At 43.0% G+C, this 15856-nt stretch overlaps 1 long non-coding RNA gene across 2 annotated transcripts in view; it reads left to right on the top strand.

Annotated features, from left to right (window-relative positions):
* Positions 1–15856, top strand: part of LOC123001826 (uncharacterized) — a 186753-nt gene that overhangs the window by 15537 nt on the left and 155360 nt on the right. The window lies entirely within an intron of this gene.

Below are 15856 nucleotides of genomic sequence, written 5' to 3'. Positions count from 1 at the left end.
TCTAAGAAACTGCCAAAGTGTCTTCCAAGTGGTTGTGCTATTTACGTCCTAGCAGCAATGTACAAGGGTTCTAGTGCCTCCATATTTTTGCGATATTCTGTTGAATATGAAGAGTGTCACCTTGGCAAAATGGACTTGATGTGATTGCTATAATAACGAGAAAGCTTTTTTTTTTGGTATAGAAGTCCATTTACATGTACGTTTGAGACAAATAATAATACTGTTCTAACAAATGTTACCTGTTCTTAAAATCCAAATTCCTATTACCCTTTTAAAGAAAATCATGTCCCACTGAGATGAAATAGGACAATAAAGTTCAATACGGAAAATGAAACCATCAGGGCACCTGGCTGGCTCAGATGATAGAGTGTGCAACTCTTGATCTTGGGGATGTGGGTTCGAGCCCCATGTTGGGGAGTAGGGATTACTTAAAAAAATAAGAAAATGAAACCATTGATTTTATATTTAAATAGCTAAGGTATTTTAACACATCTTAGGAATAATTTTTGAAAACTTATATGATAAGAGGACAGATGATAAATTTATCATCACATTTTTTTGGTTTGAAATGTAAAAATAAACAAACATTCTAAGTGTTCGATGAACACATTTCTTGGTGATCTATAAGTGATCACCAGTTCCGCTCCAGTAAAGAAATAGACTTTTCTATGTGTCAGACTCATCTGGGGCAGCAGGGCTAAGGAAATAAGTCACAGACCAAGCCATTTCATGAACATTTCTTTGCTCAAGGATTATGGTTTAGAAAATGCAGAGAAATATAATAGAATCATTTCTGTGTCTCTGGTGCCTCACTGTGGATTTTACTTTGGAACATTTGTACAAAACATAAAGCTAGCACCCTCACATCTGGCTGTCTACTGCTCAAATAACACGGGGCCTAACTGGTGAATGATGAAATGTAGCTAACACCAGTCTCCCTTCCAGAACATCCTTGGGTCCTCGGGCTTTACTGTTGATGGCTTTCTGGGTCCAGTAGCCTTGAGGCAAAATCCCTTTGGTAGGTCAGTAAGTAAAGTCTTTAAAGACTACATGTGTTAGAGCAAATAGAGCTAGGGCAGTGATCCAGGGCTCTGGGCTCTTTAAAGGCCCTAAAAGTCTTGGAAGCCATTCCACAGTGGGACAGTGTCTTACCCTGCTACTGTATTGTGTTCCAATCAGTTTCAACGGACCCTTCGGTCCAGTTCCTAGAGAACGCTGATGTGAGTGGATCATGCCCAACATGATACAGGACATCTTAAAATTACGAAAAACTGATAAAAGCTTTTCAGGGGCGCCTGGGTGGCTCAGTCATTGAGCATCTGCCTTTGGCTTATGTCATGATCCCAGGGTCCTGGGATCGAGCCCCGCATCGGGCTCTTTGCTCAGCGGGAAGCCTGCTTCTTCCTCTCCCACTCCCCCTGCTTGTGTTCCCTCTCTCACTACCTCTCTGTCAGATAAATAAATAAAATCTTTTTTTTTAAAAAAAAAAGCTTTTCAGTATTTTAAATTGTTGTGAGAAAAAAATATTTTTTAAGATTTTATTTATTTATTTGAGAGAGAGAGAATGAGGGTGAGTGGGAGGAGGAGCAGAGGGAGAGGGACAAGCAGACTCCCTGCTGAGCGTGGGCTTGAACTGATGACCCCGAGATCTTGACCCGAACCAAAATCAAGAGTTGGACACTTAACCAACGGAGCCACCCAGGTGCCCCAGAAAAAAATATTAAAAAAAAAATTTTTTTTAAGTCCTCTCTGTACCCACAACCCCGAGATCACAAGAGTCACACGCTCTGCCAACTGAGCCAGCCAGGCGCCCCTGGGAGAAGAAATAGTTTAAATGCAGGTTATAATTGTTTAAAAGTGATATTAGGTGGAAGAGATCTTTTCTACTCGACAGCAGAGGAGCATTTTCGTATTTTGTGAATTCTTTATAATCACTTTGCAATTGCACAACAGCCCACTAAATGCATATATTGACTTATTTTACACGTTTCATATTTATTTGTTTTCATGTCTTTGCAACTTGAATTAATGCCGTAGTGAAAAAATGTGTAGACCAAAGCTTTTCAGGTATTTGGAATTGTTTCTTTAGGAGCGATTCCAAGAAACGGAATTACCTTAAAGAATATTAATCTCTTAGTTTTAATATCAAATGTTACGGTACTTCCCCAAACAACTGTGCCAATTTGTACCACACTGATGGTAAGAATGTGTTGCACTGAAACCTCCCTAGGGTTAGGCATTTTATAATTTTTTCATGTACGCTAATTTAATAGAGAAAACATTATTTTGTTTTAATTGCATTTTATATTACTGGAGGTGATTTGTTCTTAATATTTGCTTGCTTTTGACTAATCTACTCATGCCATTAAACATTTATGTCTTTTGAAGTATCCATGCTTTTATTTATTGATGTATATAAGCTTCTTAGACATTAAAAATATCAACCCATGGTCTAGCCATGAAAAATTTACCACCAATGAAAACTCAGCACGTCTGCCTTGGACACTAGTTCTAAAATAACCCTAGGCTAAAACCTCCCCAAAACTAAACCTAGGTTGAAGATAAAGTATTTTGTATATTGCAGTGTCCTATCGACCTCTTTTCAAAGTTTCGCACATTACCACTCCTAAAACGATATTCTAAGGAAGATACTTTCTGCTGCATCCATATTTTAGCTATTTGCACCCATGGCCTTTCTGTTTCCCCAACTTAGAGTACTTTTTACATTTGACATAGGATTGTTTGTGGTCAGAATCTCTATTCCCAGAAAGTTGACCCTGAGCCAGAGTTTAGTGTGAGATGTAGTGTATAGGAATGTACTCAGGATCATTCTCAGGATCTGCATCTGGGGAGGTGAAGGAGCAGGGCCTGGTGGAGGTGAAGGGTGCTGGAGACAGAGCAAAGTGCTCAGCTCATCTCCCAGGGAGCTCTGAAGCTGGGATGACCCTTCGGAGTTGCCATTGACCCTGAGAGAAGGGGACCAGGCTTTCCACTCTAACCTTGACCTGTCAATGGGTGGGGTCTACTCCAAGAAAAGGAGCATGACCTTGAGGTAGTAGGTGCTTTCTGGCTTTTGGTGACTCCTGGACAGGCCTCAGCTCAGAGATACCAGCGACCAACATTCCCGGCAGTTGGGATAATGAATGTCTCGGTCCTCAGGGTGGAATCTGGGATGATGGGTCACAACAAGGTTGAAAACACTGGCAAGACGTAGAATTCTTTGGGGGCGAGGAACTTCTCTGCCATCTCTTGTCTTCCACAGGCCTGAGAGGTTGAGTGTGGCTTTGTTAAACCTAATCTGGTCTCAGGTCTTCTTTGCATTCTGGGTCTATCTAGTACTTTACCGTAGAACTCTGGATGGAGGTCAGGTTCCTCCTGGGACTTAGGATCGCCATTTCTGAGGCTCACGGGGGGGTTCCGTGCCCATGTAGGCTTCATGTGAATTCCACATACTTATCTTATTGCCCCAAGAAGAGGCCTGCAACAAGCCCTCCAGATCTGATAGGATCCGGATAGGTTTTCCCAGGACTGCTGCGTACCAAAGTGGGCCTCACATCTTCCTTTCCCTCTGACGTCCCACGTCCTTACTCATTCTGGACCTGATAGTCCTTGATCAGATCCTAAATCAATCAGTCTAGGACTTGGATGTTGAAGGAGTTGCTACCCGAGCATTGGCTTAACTGTTTCTATCAGCTTTGAGGTGAGATTTCTAGGGCCCAACAGAAGGTAGTCATTTTGCAGGGTCCTTTCTGTTTGTATTTATTGCTGTCTACAACCAGGGGACAGATAGGTGTACCAGAGGCTCCTAGGAATAAAAGATGGTTCTTCTGAGAGCCTTGCTATATCTGTGGTAAGACTCAGGGAATACCTGTTGAGGAATCGTATTCATGGTTCAAAAGAATGCCAAGTGCCACTCAGCGGAGGTAAGGGGGAGTCATGGGAAATGTTAGGGCAAGTGTTGAAGATGGGAACCACCTACAGAGCGTCTTAACAGACCTTTCTCCCTGAGAGGGCTCAACCCTACTCCTCTTCTCTTCCAGATTTCCATGTACTCACACCAAGAGTAGTGAGAAGCATACTGCTCTGCTCCTGGAGTCAGAGGAACTTGACTGAACTTTCTCCATGTGCAACTATACAGAAACCTAGTAACTTCCCTGAACCTCAGCGTTCTCTTCTGTAAAAGTGGGAGCAGGATCCTAGCCTGGTTCTTGTGGTTGTTCTAATGACATTAATGTATTGATACCTAAACTCTTTTTTTTTTTTTAAGATTTTATTTATTTATTCGACAGAGATAGAGACAGCCAGTGAGAGAGGGAACACAAGCAGGGGGAGTGGGAGAGGAAGAAGCAGGCTCATAGCGGAGGAGCCCGATGCGGGGCTTGATCCCACAACGCTGGGATCACACCCTGAGCCGAAGGCAGATGCTTAACCACTGTGCCACCCAGGCGCCCCTAATACCTAAACTCTTGAGCACTATTGAGGCACAAGGTATTCTGCTTGAGTCAGTTTTTCAGATAACAGACCCATCTAGTAAGTGGCATAATGTTACCTGTTTTGAGTGGAAATAATTTAGAAACTACATTATAGGGGCACCTGGGTGGCTCAGTCGGTGAAGCGTCTGCCTTCAGCTCAGGTCATGATCCTAGGGTCCTGGGATCGAGCCCCGCTTAGGGCTTCTTGCTCAGCGGGGAGCCTGCTCCTCCCTCTGCCTGCCGCTCCTCCCCCTTCTTGTGCGCACGGGCTCTCTCTCTGACAAATAAATAAATAAATAAAATCTTTTTAAAAAAAACTACATTATATATTATATACGTTATACATTATAAATTTTTTTAGAAACTACGCTATACATAATACTTGGAAGTTTTTGAAAATAGTTCACAATAAACAATCTTTGTGATGACTTAGGCCACCATTATGAATATCAGCCATTGTACTTTGATATCATGTGCGCCACATCAGCTGTGTTTTTTCTCAATTTTAACTTTCTGTTGAAATACTCTGTACACCCAGAAAATTGCACAAACTGAACACAACCGGGTAGTTAGCAGCCAAATAAAGACACAGAACATTACCACACCCCAGAAGCCTGACTCATGCTCCCTTGTAGTCATTTTGTGCACCCCTCCCAAAAGAAACCATCCTCCTGACTTCGAGGAGTACACATTAGTTTTGCCTTAAGTGTTACTACCTTGTAATTATGTTTATTTAATAGGGAGAATTTATCATTTCTTCTTAGGCTCTCACAACTTTCATGTAATTCAGTATACTTCGATTCCGCTTTGTGGTTGGTTGGTTGTTTTTCATCAGTTCATTTATTCAAGCTACATGTTTTAATACCTGCTATATGCCAGGCACTGTTCTAAGCTGAGGACAAGACATACATAGTCCTTGCCCTCATGGAATTCACGTGGAGAAGTCAGACTACAAAAGGAAACACATAAAAGTACTACAGATTGTGCCAAGTGTTATGATGGGAATCATTAAGGTGCTGAGATAGGGAGTAGGAGTGGGACACTTTTAAAATTCATTTTTCGTCTTTATTTTTATTTTTTAAAAAGACTTTATTTATTTATTCAGACAGAGCATGTGCACATGAGCAGTGGGGAGGAGCAGTGGAAGATGGAGAAGCAGAGTCCCTGCTGAGCAGGGAGCCCGATGGGGGGCTCCATCCCAGGACCCTGAGAACATGACCTGAGCAGAAGGCAGCTGCTTAACCAGCTGAGCCACCTAGGTGCCCCAACATTTTTATTTTTTAAAGACTTATTTATTTAAGTAATCTCTACACCCCAGGTGGGGCTCAAATGAATCACCCCGAGATTGAGAGTTGCATACTTCTCCGACTGAGTCAGCCAGGCACCCCTAAATTAAAAAAAAAAACAGTTTAAGTACTCTCTACACCCCACATGGGGCTCAAACTCCCAACCCGATATCAAGAGTCTCATGCTCTACCAACTGAGCCAGCCAGGCACCCCTAGGGAGTAAAGTGAGGCACTTTTCATGGAATTGCCTAGATGTGTGTTTTTCAAGAGTGAGATTGAAGTAGAGGAAAAGGCAGCCATGCAGAAAGCCAGGGGAAACATGCCCTGTGCAGAGGAACAGGAAGCTCAAAGGCCCAGAGTTGATAATAGAGTTTAGCATAGTCTAGGAACTTAGATGGGGCCCATGTGGAGGAGGCGTTCTGAACAAGGGAAATATAGTAAGGATGAATTTGGAAAGGTGAGCAGGAGAACCTTCATGAAGAGTCTTTCAGGGCATGGTGAGGAGTTTGGATTTTATTTTCTGAGCAGTTGGAAGCAATTGGAGGATTGTACGTAGGGACATATAATGATGTGATCTATGTTCTAGCCCCTGTGTGGAGAATGGGTGGAAAGAGAAAGGAATGGAAATGAAGAGAAGACAAGTTAGGGGGTGTTAAAGACTATGCAACAGGAACAGAGTTGCTCATTGCTAAGCCCCATGTCACCAAACTGAGACTTAGAGTTTTGGCTGTCCCCAGGAGGGAATCCTAAACCAGTCAATCAGGAATCGCCTGACCAACGTGAGTTAAGTAATCGGCTTGATAAAGCCCTACCATCCCCTGTAAGGAAAGCAGTCTTGCAGTAATGAATTGGACTTCTGCCTTAGTATAACTTCCTTATTCCTGCTCCCTTCTGCTTATAAAATCTCTTGCCTGTATAGTTCTTTAGAACTCCTTTCTGTTACCTAGACTGGATGCCACTTGATTCATGAACAGCTGAATAAAGCCAGATAATTAACATTTACTCAATTTATTATTATTCTTTAACAGAGGCTACTGCTGTAGTGCATGTAAAAAGTGCTTAGAGGCTTGGACCAAGGATGAGGTAATGGAAATGGAAATTGTCACATTCCAGACCTGTTTTGGAATTATAATTGACAGAGCTTTCCAGTGAGTTGGCTGTTGTGTACGTGTGCTTACGAGTCCGTGTGCTTACGAGTCCGTGTGCTTACTTGCGCATGCGCTTACGTGCGCACCTGTGTGCGTGCGCACCTGTGTGCGTGCGCATGCTCTTTAGGCGCCCCGTGCAACCTTGGCGACCCTGCGTACGTTCGCATGCGCACGCAAAGGGGAAGGAAGTGGCGGAGGATAGTTGAGGGAAAGGCACGAGTTCAGGTTGACTCCTGCGTTTCTCCTCTGAGGAACTAGATCAGTGGTGAAATGGTGGAGCTGCTATTTACTGAGGGGGGAGGGAAGCTTGTATTTTCCCCCATTCATAAAGTTCAGGCATTATGTTTTTCATTGACGTATTCTCCTAAAACCTACTCTAGTAGTAGCTGAATGCTTGTTAAATAAATGAATATCCTTTAAGATAAACTGTTACTTTTTTAAAAAAGTTTATTTATAAGTAATCTCTGCACCCAACGTGGGGCTCGAACTCACCACCTGAGATCAAGAACCGCACACTCCTTCGATTGAGCCAGCCAGGTGTTTCCTAAGATTAACTATTACTTTTATTGCTGTCAGTGTACTTGCTCTTAAGTCCACACCTTCAAATTTCTTGTTTTAATCTTGTGAGGCCTGGAAACCCAGGTAACAAATCCTGTCAACTTCCTGCAATTAAATCTACAAACCTTTATCAGCATTCCCTCCAGTTTTTTTTCTCATTCTTTCCAGTTCTTCTTCTTCTTCTTTTTTAAGATTTTAATTATAAGTAATCTCTGCGCCCAAGGTAGGGCTAGAACTCACAACCCCAAGATCAGGAGTTGCATACTCTTCCATAGGAGCCAGCCAGGAGCCCCTCATTTCTTCCAGTTCTGGTAAAACCTGTGCTGTCTTTAGTATTGCGAAACAACAAAACTCAACCGAGTACATTTGAGATTTATTTGGCTTTATTAAGCGATTCAGAAATCGGGCAGCATCTTGTCTAGCGAGCAGAGAGATGCTCTGAGGAATTGTACAAAATGGAAGGTGTTTATAGGCAGGAGGGCGGAGCAAGGAAGTTACTAGCAAAAGAGAAGAAAGGATTGTTTCAGGCCTGGGTGGTTGCTTTTGGGGATGGGGAAGGAAACTACAGGGTTTTAACCTACAGATTAGGCCTCCCTAGTGCTGATCAGGGAATTTCAAATCCACTGTCACAAGGTGACATTCCTGGGAGAGGTCGAGGCTGAAATAAAGTTTGGTTTGCTGTCAAATGACTCCTTTTTTTTTTAAAAAAAAGATCACTTCACCATGGGCTTGTTTCTTTTTTAATTCATATCATTTTTGGCTATTTTTATTCCCTTTCTCACCATCTCTGCACCCCCCCCCCGCATTATTTTTAACCCCTTCTTAATTTTATGCTCTCCTTCCATCAAAATGTAAATGTGCTCAAATTTCTCCCATTAAAGAGTGATGTAAGAAAAAACTCCCAGCAGCCTGAGATCGAAGGGAAGCCATTTTAGATTTCCTTCTAAGTCAGCATGACTGTACATAAACTGTGTTGAAACCAAAAGCCTGATTTATGGCCCGCCAGGGCATAGGGTGTGCACCTGCTTTGTGAATGAGTAGCCTAAAGGAAAACCCATCTTGTCTTTGAGATAGCCATCAATGCTCCTACTCCCTGCATTCTTTGATGTTACAACTCCTGTTTCCTGCCTATATGGCAATCTATAATCTGAACTCTTACAAGATGTAAAAAAGTATATAAGCTTGTACAAACTGTTCATTCTCCGGAGTGCTTTCTTCCCTGCAAAGAGCGCGTTTCCGGGGGAAGCTGTCCTCACTTAGCTTTGCATAAAAAAGTCTCTTTTTGTCCCATCCTGCTTCACTTGGTTCTTTAATTCTTTTTTTTTTTAAGTTTCTTTCTTTTTTTTTTTTTAAGATTTTATTTATTTATTAGACAGAGATAGAGACAGCCAACGAGAGAGGGAACACAGGCAGGGGGAGTGGGAGAGGAAGAAGCAGGCTCATAGTGGAGGAGCCTGACGTGGGGCTCGATCCCAGAACGCCGGGATCACGCGCTGAGCCGAAGGCAGACGCCCAACCGGTGTGCCACCCAGACGCCCCTCTTCAAGTCTTTCTTATTTCCTTCTCTCATTCTCTGGCTCTCTCGACCCCCTTTCACAGCCAAACTTCTAGAACAAGTTGCTTGTACTTGGTGTTTTTCCAAGGTCAGCTCCCACTCCTTAGCCATCTGTATTCTGGCTCTACCACTCGGCTCAGTCTGGTTTTGCCGAGTTTATCAATCAGCTGCTTATTGGTAATCGAATGAACATTTCTTAGTTGTCATTTTCTTTGGCTTTCAACAGTGCTCACTGTTCCCTGTCTCCCTGAGGTGCTCTTTCCTTTCGCTTCTACAAGAAGCACCACACTTTTGGATTTCTACCTGCTTTTCTGGTATTTCACTCTCTCTCTCTGACTCCTTTTCTTCTACCTGTTTCTGGAATTTTTTTTTTTTTTTTTGTCTTTCATGACATTGCTCTTGGCAACTTCTCTTCATACTGTGTGTCCTCTGAGTGGGTGAACTCATTTTCTCATCTGGTTTCCTTTACCAAACACGGGGTGAAGACTCCCAAGTCAGATCTTTCATGTGAGCTCCAGACAAGATTCTTATGACTGCCACCAAACTGTCATCACTCGTGTGTAGACACTAGAAGTTCACTCAACAAGTCTAGAATAAAATTGTTCATTTTCCCCGCCATGACTCCTCCTTCTTCTCTGTTATCTCAATGATCTGCAGCATCTTCTACCTGACTGAAAAATTCACTTCCTACAAGAAGCCTTCCTTGATTGCCTTCTCTAGTTTAGGTCTCCCTGCCATGTATTCCTTTAATTCTCCTCCAATAATGGCATGCGCATGATTTTATTACAGCCATTTATTTAATTACCTCTATCCTTCTACACAGTGTGAGGTTCATGAGTGCATGAACTTGTCAATCTAAAGTTGTCGGTAGGCAATAATTTAGCAAGAACACTTATTTGGGATCAAAGAATTGCAGTTCGAGGTAACACAGATTTGGGTAGCAACCCATACAGTGTCCCACTAAGGGAGAAAAAGTCAGAAGTTTTTAAAGCAAAAGGGAAAACTTGTATATGTTGTTAAAAAAAATTTTCGATTGCGTTGGTGGCCGAAAACTAATCTTCGCTGAACATAATTTGTTGCTAAGGCGACCACTAAGCAAAGTCTCTTACTGGTAGCAAGTTGCAGGTGTTCAGGCTGAGTCCCTAGAATATTTACAGAGTGAAGGTAAATCATCTACTTCTTTCAGTGATGAAGCCTGCTGGTACCTGTCTATCATGGTTTTATTTATTTATATTTTGTGTTAAAACATTTTTTATTTGCAGGGTGCCTGGGTGGCTTAGTCGGTTGAGCGTCCAACTCTTGATTTCGGCTCAGGTCATGATCTCGTGGGACGTGGGGTCGAGCCCTGAGTCGGGCTCCATGCTTAGCGCAGAGCCTGCTTGAGATTCTCTCTCCCCCCTGCCCCCCTCCGACGCTTGTGCGCACGCACACTCTGATAAAATAAATAAATAAAATCATCAAAAATTTTTTAATTTGAGGATAGTTGACACACAATGTTACATTAATTTCAGGCGTACAGGGCAGTGATTCAGCTTCTCATCATGGTTTTATTGAACTGAGGAAGAGATGAAGTGAATTAAAGATACTCGGATGCCATATTTATCCATGTGTTCAGATGGTGTGGATGTCCTGGAAACATTCTGTTTACTGATAATTCACAGAAACTACCTCAAGGAGCTACCTTATCTTCTGAGGAAAGGATTATCTTGCTCCTTGGTGTTTTGACAGACCACCAGTCCTCTGTGGATTCTGGTTTTCTTGAAATTGTCGAGACTCTTTCTAAAGTATTACTAGAGGCTGAACATACTAACAGAGCTTTTTAGTTGTGCTCAGCATTTATTTATTTATTTGTCAGAGACAGAGCACAAGCAGGGGGAGCAGCAGGCAGAGGGAGAAGCAGGCTCCCCGCCAAGCAGCGAGCCTGATATGGGACTCGATCTCAGGATCCCGGGATCGTGACCTGAGCCGAAGGCAGACGCTTCACCGACTGAGCCACCCAGGCATCCCCTGTGCTCAGCATTTTTATACCTCAACAATTTCAAGGTTGATAGATAAGCTAAGCCAATAGTCCTTAGGTACCAATTTGTCTCAAAAGTACAATTTAATGTCCTCTTTCCAAAAGCAGTTACTCAGTGTTGTCAGTATGCAGTTCCAAGTCCGAGATGATCTAACCCAGATAAAAGTAAGAGCACCTGATTTGTGGGTTTGGGGGTTCACCTGGCTCTTGTGCAGAACCTGACAGCCAGCTGTTCCTCATTATGTCAGAGGCCACGCTATGTGCTCACCAAATCCCCTTTCATTTTCCAGTATCTGGATACACAGGAACGTTCCGATCCCCAAATTCCATTGCGTTTAGGTTTCATATATGTGACTGGATTCCAGGTCACGAACTGTATGTAGAACTGAGTGGAAGACATGTTTTCTTTTTCTTTTTTTTTTTTTAATGATTTTTTATTATATTATGTTAGTCACCATACAGTACATCCCCGGTTTCCAATGTAAAGTTCGATGATTCATTAGTTGCGTATAACACCCAGTGCACCATGCAATACGTGCCCTCCTTACTACCCATTACCGGTCTATCCCATTCCCCCACCCCCCTCCCCTCTGAAGCCCTCAGTTTGTTTCTCATAGTCCATAGTCTCTCATGTTTCATTCCCTTCTGATTACCCCCCCTTTCTTTATCCCTTTCTTCCCCTACCGATCATCCTAGTTCTTATGTTCCATAGATGAGAGAAATCATATGATAGTTGTCTTTCTCTGCTTGACTTATTTCACTTAGCATTATCTCCAGTGCCGTCCATGTTGTAGCAAATGTTGAGAACTCGTTCTTTCTGATAGCTGAGTAATATTCCATCGTATATACGGACCACAACTTCTTAATCCAGTCATCTGTTGAAGGGCATCTCGGCTCCTTCCACGATTTAGCTATTGTGGACATTGCTGCTATGAACATTGGGGTGCATATGGCCCTTCTCTTCACTACGTCTGTATCTTGGAAGACATGTTTTCTGAATGGTAGAGCTTCAAGATGGTGGAGCTCCTATGCCTTGGGTGACTTACGAGTGTAGCACAGTCTCCCCCTGAGTGTTATGGATTGTCTGATTTGAGTGGGGAATCATCTTTTGTTGTGTTAAGCTCCTGAGAGTTTAGGGTTTATTCACTACTGTGTCCTGACTAATCCACCCACCGTGGATAGGAACCTGTGACTGAACGGAAAATTTAGAACTTGGGTTAGAATTACGTCCTGGTTCCTTGGCGAACATTGAAGAAAAAGCTGCTTGACTCCACAGTGTGGGGAATTTGTTAAGTAAACCGGGATTTCGCCGAGATCCCTCCCTTTCTTAAGAGGTATCATTTGCTTATTTATAAATATAACCTGAAGAAGGCTTGGTCTTATTTTTTGCATATGTTCCCTCCAAAACATTTTTTTAAAGAGGCTTAGTGCTTCCTGTGGCATCTGGCTTACCTGTGGGAAGATTTCCAGGGCTGAAAATCACCACTGTTTTTCTCTTTCTGAGATATGAGGGATATCCTCTGGCTTACCTTGTCCCTAATGGGATAAAGCATTTTTAGAAAAGAGGAACAGAGAAGAGAGATAGAATTTAAAGTTCTCATTTCATTTGACCTGCCATTTCCCGAGAGATGTACCCAGAGACCTTAGTCTTCCCTTGGAAAAGGCCACGATTCACCAGCTTCCCCTCCCTGCCAGTTGGCTTTTCTACCCTTAGGGTTTGGCCTCTGCTTCCCAAGTACCCTTTGCTTCAAATTTCTGTCTGAATCCTCTCTCCTCCTTGTCAAGAAAACCACATCCCATTTCACAGGGAAAGATTTGTCTCTGTTCAACACAGAGATATGCCATCCAGATCCTTCTTGAAGGAAAGATTTGCTACCCAGTGGTGAGGAGGGCAGTCAGCAGGCAGCCTCCAGCTCTCAGCACTTCCAGGGTCGGCCTCATCTGCAGAGAGCAGCCTTGTGGAGGTCATGCCCTTCCGAGGCAGCCCACATCCAATGGCTGGGGGAGGCAGTGGTCTAAAGGCCCTGCGATTTTGGCCAGATGGGAGACAACTCTGGCAGGCAATTTTTTCTTTTTTTTAAGATTTTATTTTTAGGTAATCTCTCTACCCTACATGGGGCTTGAAGTCACAACCCCGAGATCAAGAGTCACATGCTCCACCGACAGAGCCAGCCAGGCGCTCCATTGGCAGGCAATTCCATCTTGAGAGATTCCCTTGGGGTTGAACGAGGCTGTATCGGGCCTGTTCTATAGCTCAGCTTCTCCTTCTCCCCCTTCCTTTCAAACATGTTGATTGCTAATAAGCACCTTACACCCCAAACTCTGTCACAGCATCTGTTTCCAGAGAATTCGCCCTATAAGAGGCTCTCTGGATCCTGTCTGGTTCCTGAATTCATCTTCTAAGTATCCTGCATTATTCTGGGTAGACCTTGATGTTTTTCACTTCGATCAGGCAGTAGTGGGGATAGGGGATGTGAATGAGTAGAGAGACCTACTGTTGCCCAGGAGAGCTGTCAGCCATAACAGCTCCATTACTCAGGGACTTAAGCATCTCTCATAGGTGCTCTCATTCATTTCTTTTAGAGATCATACAATCCAAATCCATATGGGGAGAGAACAGATTCCCCCAGTTAATAAGGGGCTGTCTGCTTTTTAGACAGTGGAAAATGTGGGGCTTGAGGTATTATTGGAGGTTGAAACAACTGCTATCATTCATATCTCTACTGTAATCCAGTGATTCAATCCTGCTATGGAAAAGAAAGTAATTGGGATAGATGAAAGTCATAACAAGTGTTAGGCATAAATAGTAAGATAGAAACTCATAAGATAATAGGCAATATTCATAGGATGTGTTAAGTATAATGAGTCATCGTGTGAAACAGGCGGACAGAATATATGAGGTTTTAAATTTAGATAGTAAGTTAGTGTCTAAAAGATGTGTTCAGGGATGCCTGGGTGACTCAGTTGGTTAAGCGTCTGCCTTTGGCTCAGGTCATGATCCCGGGGTCCTGGGATCAAGCCCCACATCGGGCTCCCTGCTCAGCGGGGAGCCTGCTTCTCCCTCTATCTGCTGCTCCCCCTGCTTGTGCTCTCTCTCTGACAAAAAATAAAATCTTAAAAAAAAATAAAAAATGTGTTAAAAGATAGGGTAAATGGAATATATAATCAAAGAGACAAGCCTGTTCTTATGAATAGAAGGTGGTGATGGAAAGATCAAGACCAAATCAGATCATGCTACCTCTGGTTGACAGTTATGTCACCCCTAAACTGGCCACTCATTGGTAACAAGCATCCTATAGGGTACAATTACGGCTTCATATGTGTTCTTCCCAAGAAAAACGAATGAATCTCATATCTCTTGAGTAGGCTTATTGACAAGCTGTATCTTTGTCCAGGTGTGCTTGTCCCTGTATCTCTCCAACTGAGCAGGTATCTATCATTGGTCTCAGGAATCTTCCGTAGTTTGAAACTACACCATTAGTGGGGGAAGGCTGAAGTGGGAGAGAGAGGAGAGAGAGAGAGAGAAAGAGAGAGAAAGATATTGAGGGAGAGAGGGAGAGAAGAGAGGAGAACATATTAAGGATTTAGATGTGTGGTCCTTCCACCCTGCTTGTATCCTATTCTAAGTGTATTAAGGTATCCCATCTGTTCCCTCTTGTTCCTCACTGTATTTTATTTTATTTTATTTTATTTATTTATTTATTTATTTTTTTAAAGATTTTATTTATTTATTCGACAGAGATAGAGACAGCCAGCGAGAGAGGGAACACAAGCAGGGGGAGTGGGAGAGGAAGAAGCAGGCTCATAGCGGAGGAGCCTGATGTGGGGCTCGATCCCATAACGCCGGGATCACGCCCTGAGCCGAAGGCAGACGCCTAACCGCTGTGCCACCCAGGCGCCCCCCTCACTGTATTTTAAACTGATTTAATAAACTATGTATCTATTATTTGTATCATACTTCCGTTTGTGAATCTTCCTGTTCTGTAACCTCTGGGATTCTGGGATAGCTTGCCTGGTAGTGATGATGGCCACAATTGCATCAAAACGATTTCCCACATGATAGAGAAGGTCACCATTATTTTGTTTCCTTACTAAGCAACTCACCACTCTTAACTGGCAATCACAAGACAACACCCCTAATATTTAATAGGAACTTTTCTCTGCTTTGCAGGGAAGGATGCTTGTTTTTGCTCTGGGTGATAATGGTGTTTTAAAAATAGGTCTACAAATCTTTGATGCTCTTCCTTTCAAGATGTGGAGTTGACTTTCCTCCTCGTTGAATGTTGGTGTGACTTAGAGACTTACTTCTCATGAATAGCATGGTGGCAGTGATGCTATCTTTCTTCCAAGACTACGTCATAATGGCACTGTGATTTCCCCCTTTGCTTCTCTCTGTCTTGGATCATTGCCTTTTGGGGAAAGTGGCTACCATGTTGTGAGGACACTCAAGCAGCCCTATGGTATGCCCCATCTGGTCATACCAACAGCCACATGAGTGAGCTTGGAGTTGGACCCTCCAGCCCCAGGTTTTCCTTCTCTTTGAGTATAGAATGATTTTAGCCCTGGCCAACACCTTGATTATGACTTCAGGGCAGACCCTGAATCAGAACTACCCACTAGGCCGCTCTCAAATTTTTGACCCACAGAAACTTTTACATATTTGTTATTTTAGGCCATCAGGTTTTGGGATTAGTTGTTATTCAGCCCTAGGTAACTAATACAATGATCTACTATGATGGGCAGCTGTGGATGAAGGGTTCTTGCATATGAATATTCATGAGAAAGGGGTCCTTAGGGTCCTTCAAAAAGTCTGACTTTA

This window comes from Ursus arctos, chromosome X (assembly GCF_023065955.2).
Source record: "Ursus arctos isolate Adak ecotype North America chromosome X, UrsArc2.0, whole genome shotgun sequence".
Lineage (NCBI taxonomy): Eukaryota > Metazoa > Chordata > Mammalia > Carnivora > Ursidae > Ursus > Ursus arctos.
The sequence above is the reverse complement of the archived record's forward strand: the minus strand, read 5'-3'. Positions and strand labels throughout refer to the sequence as shown.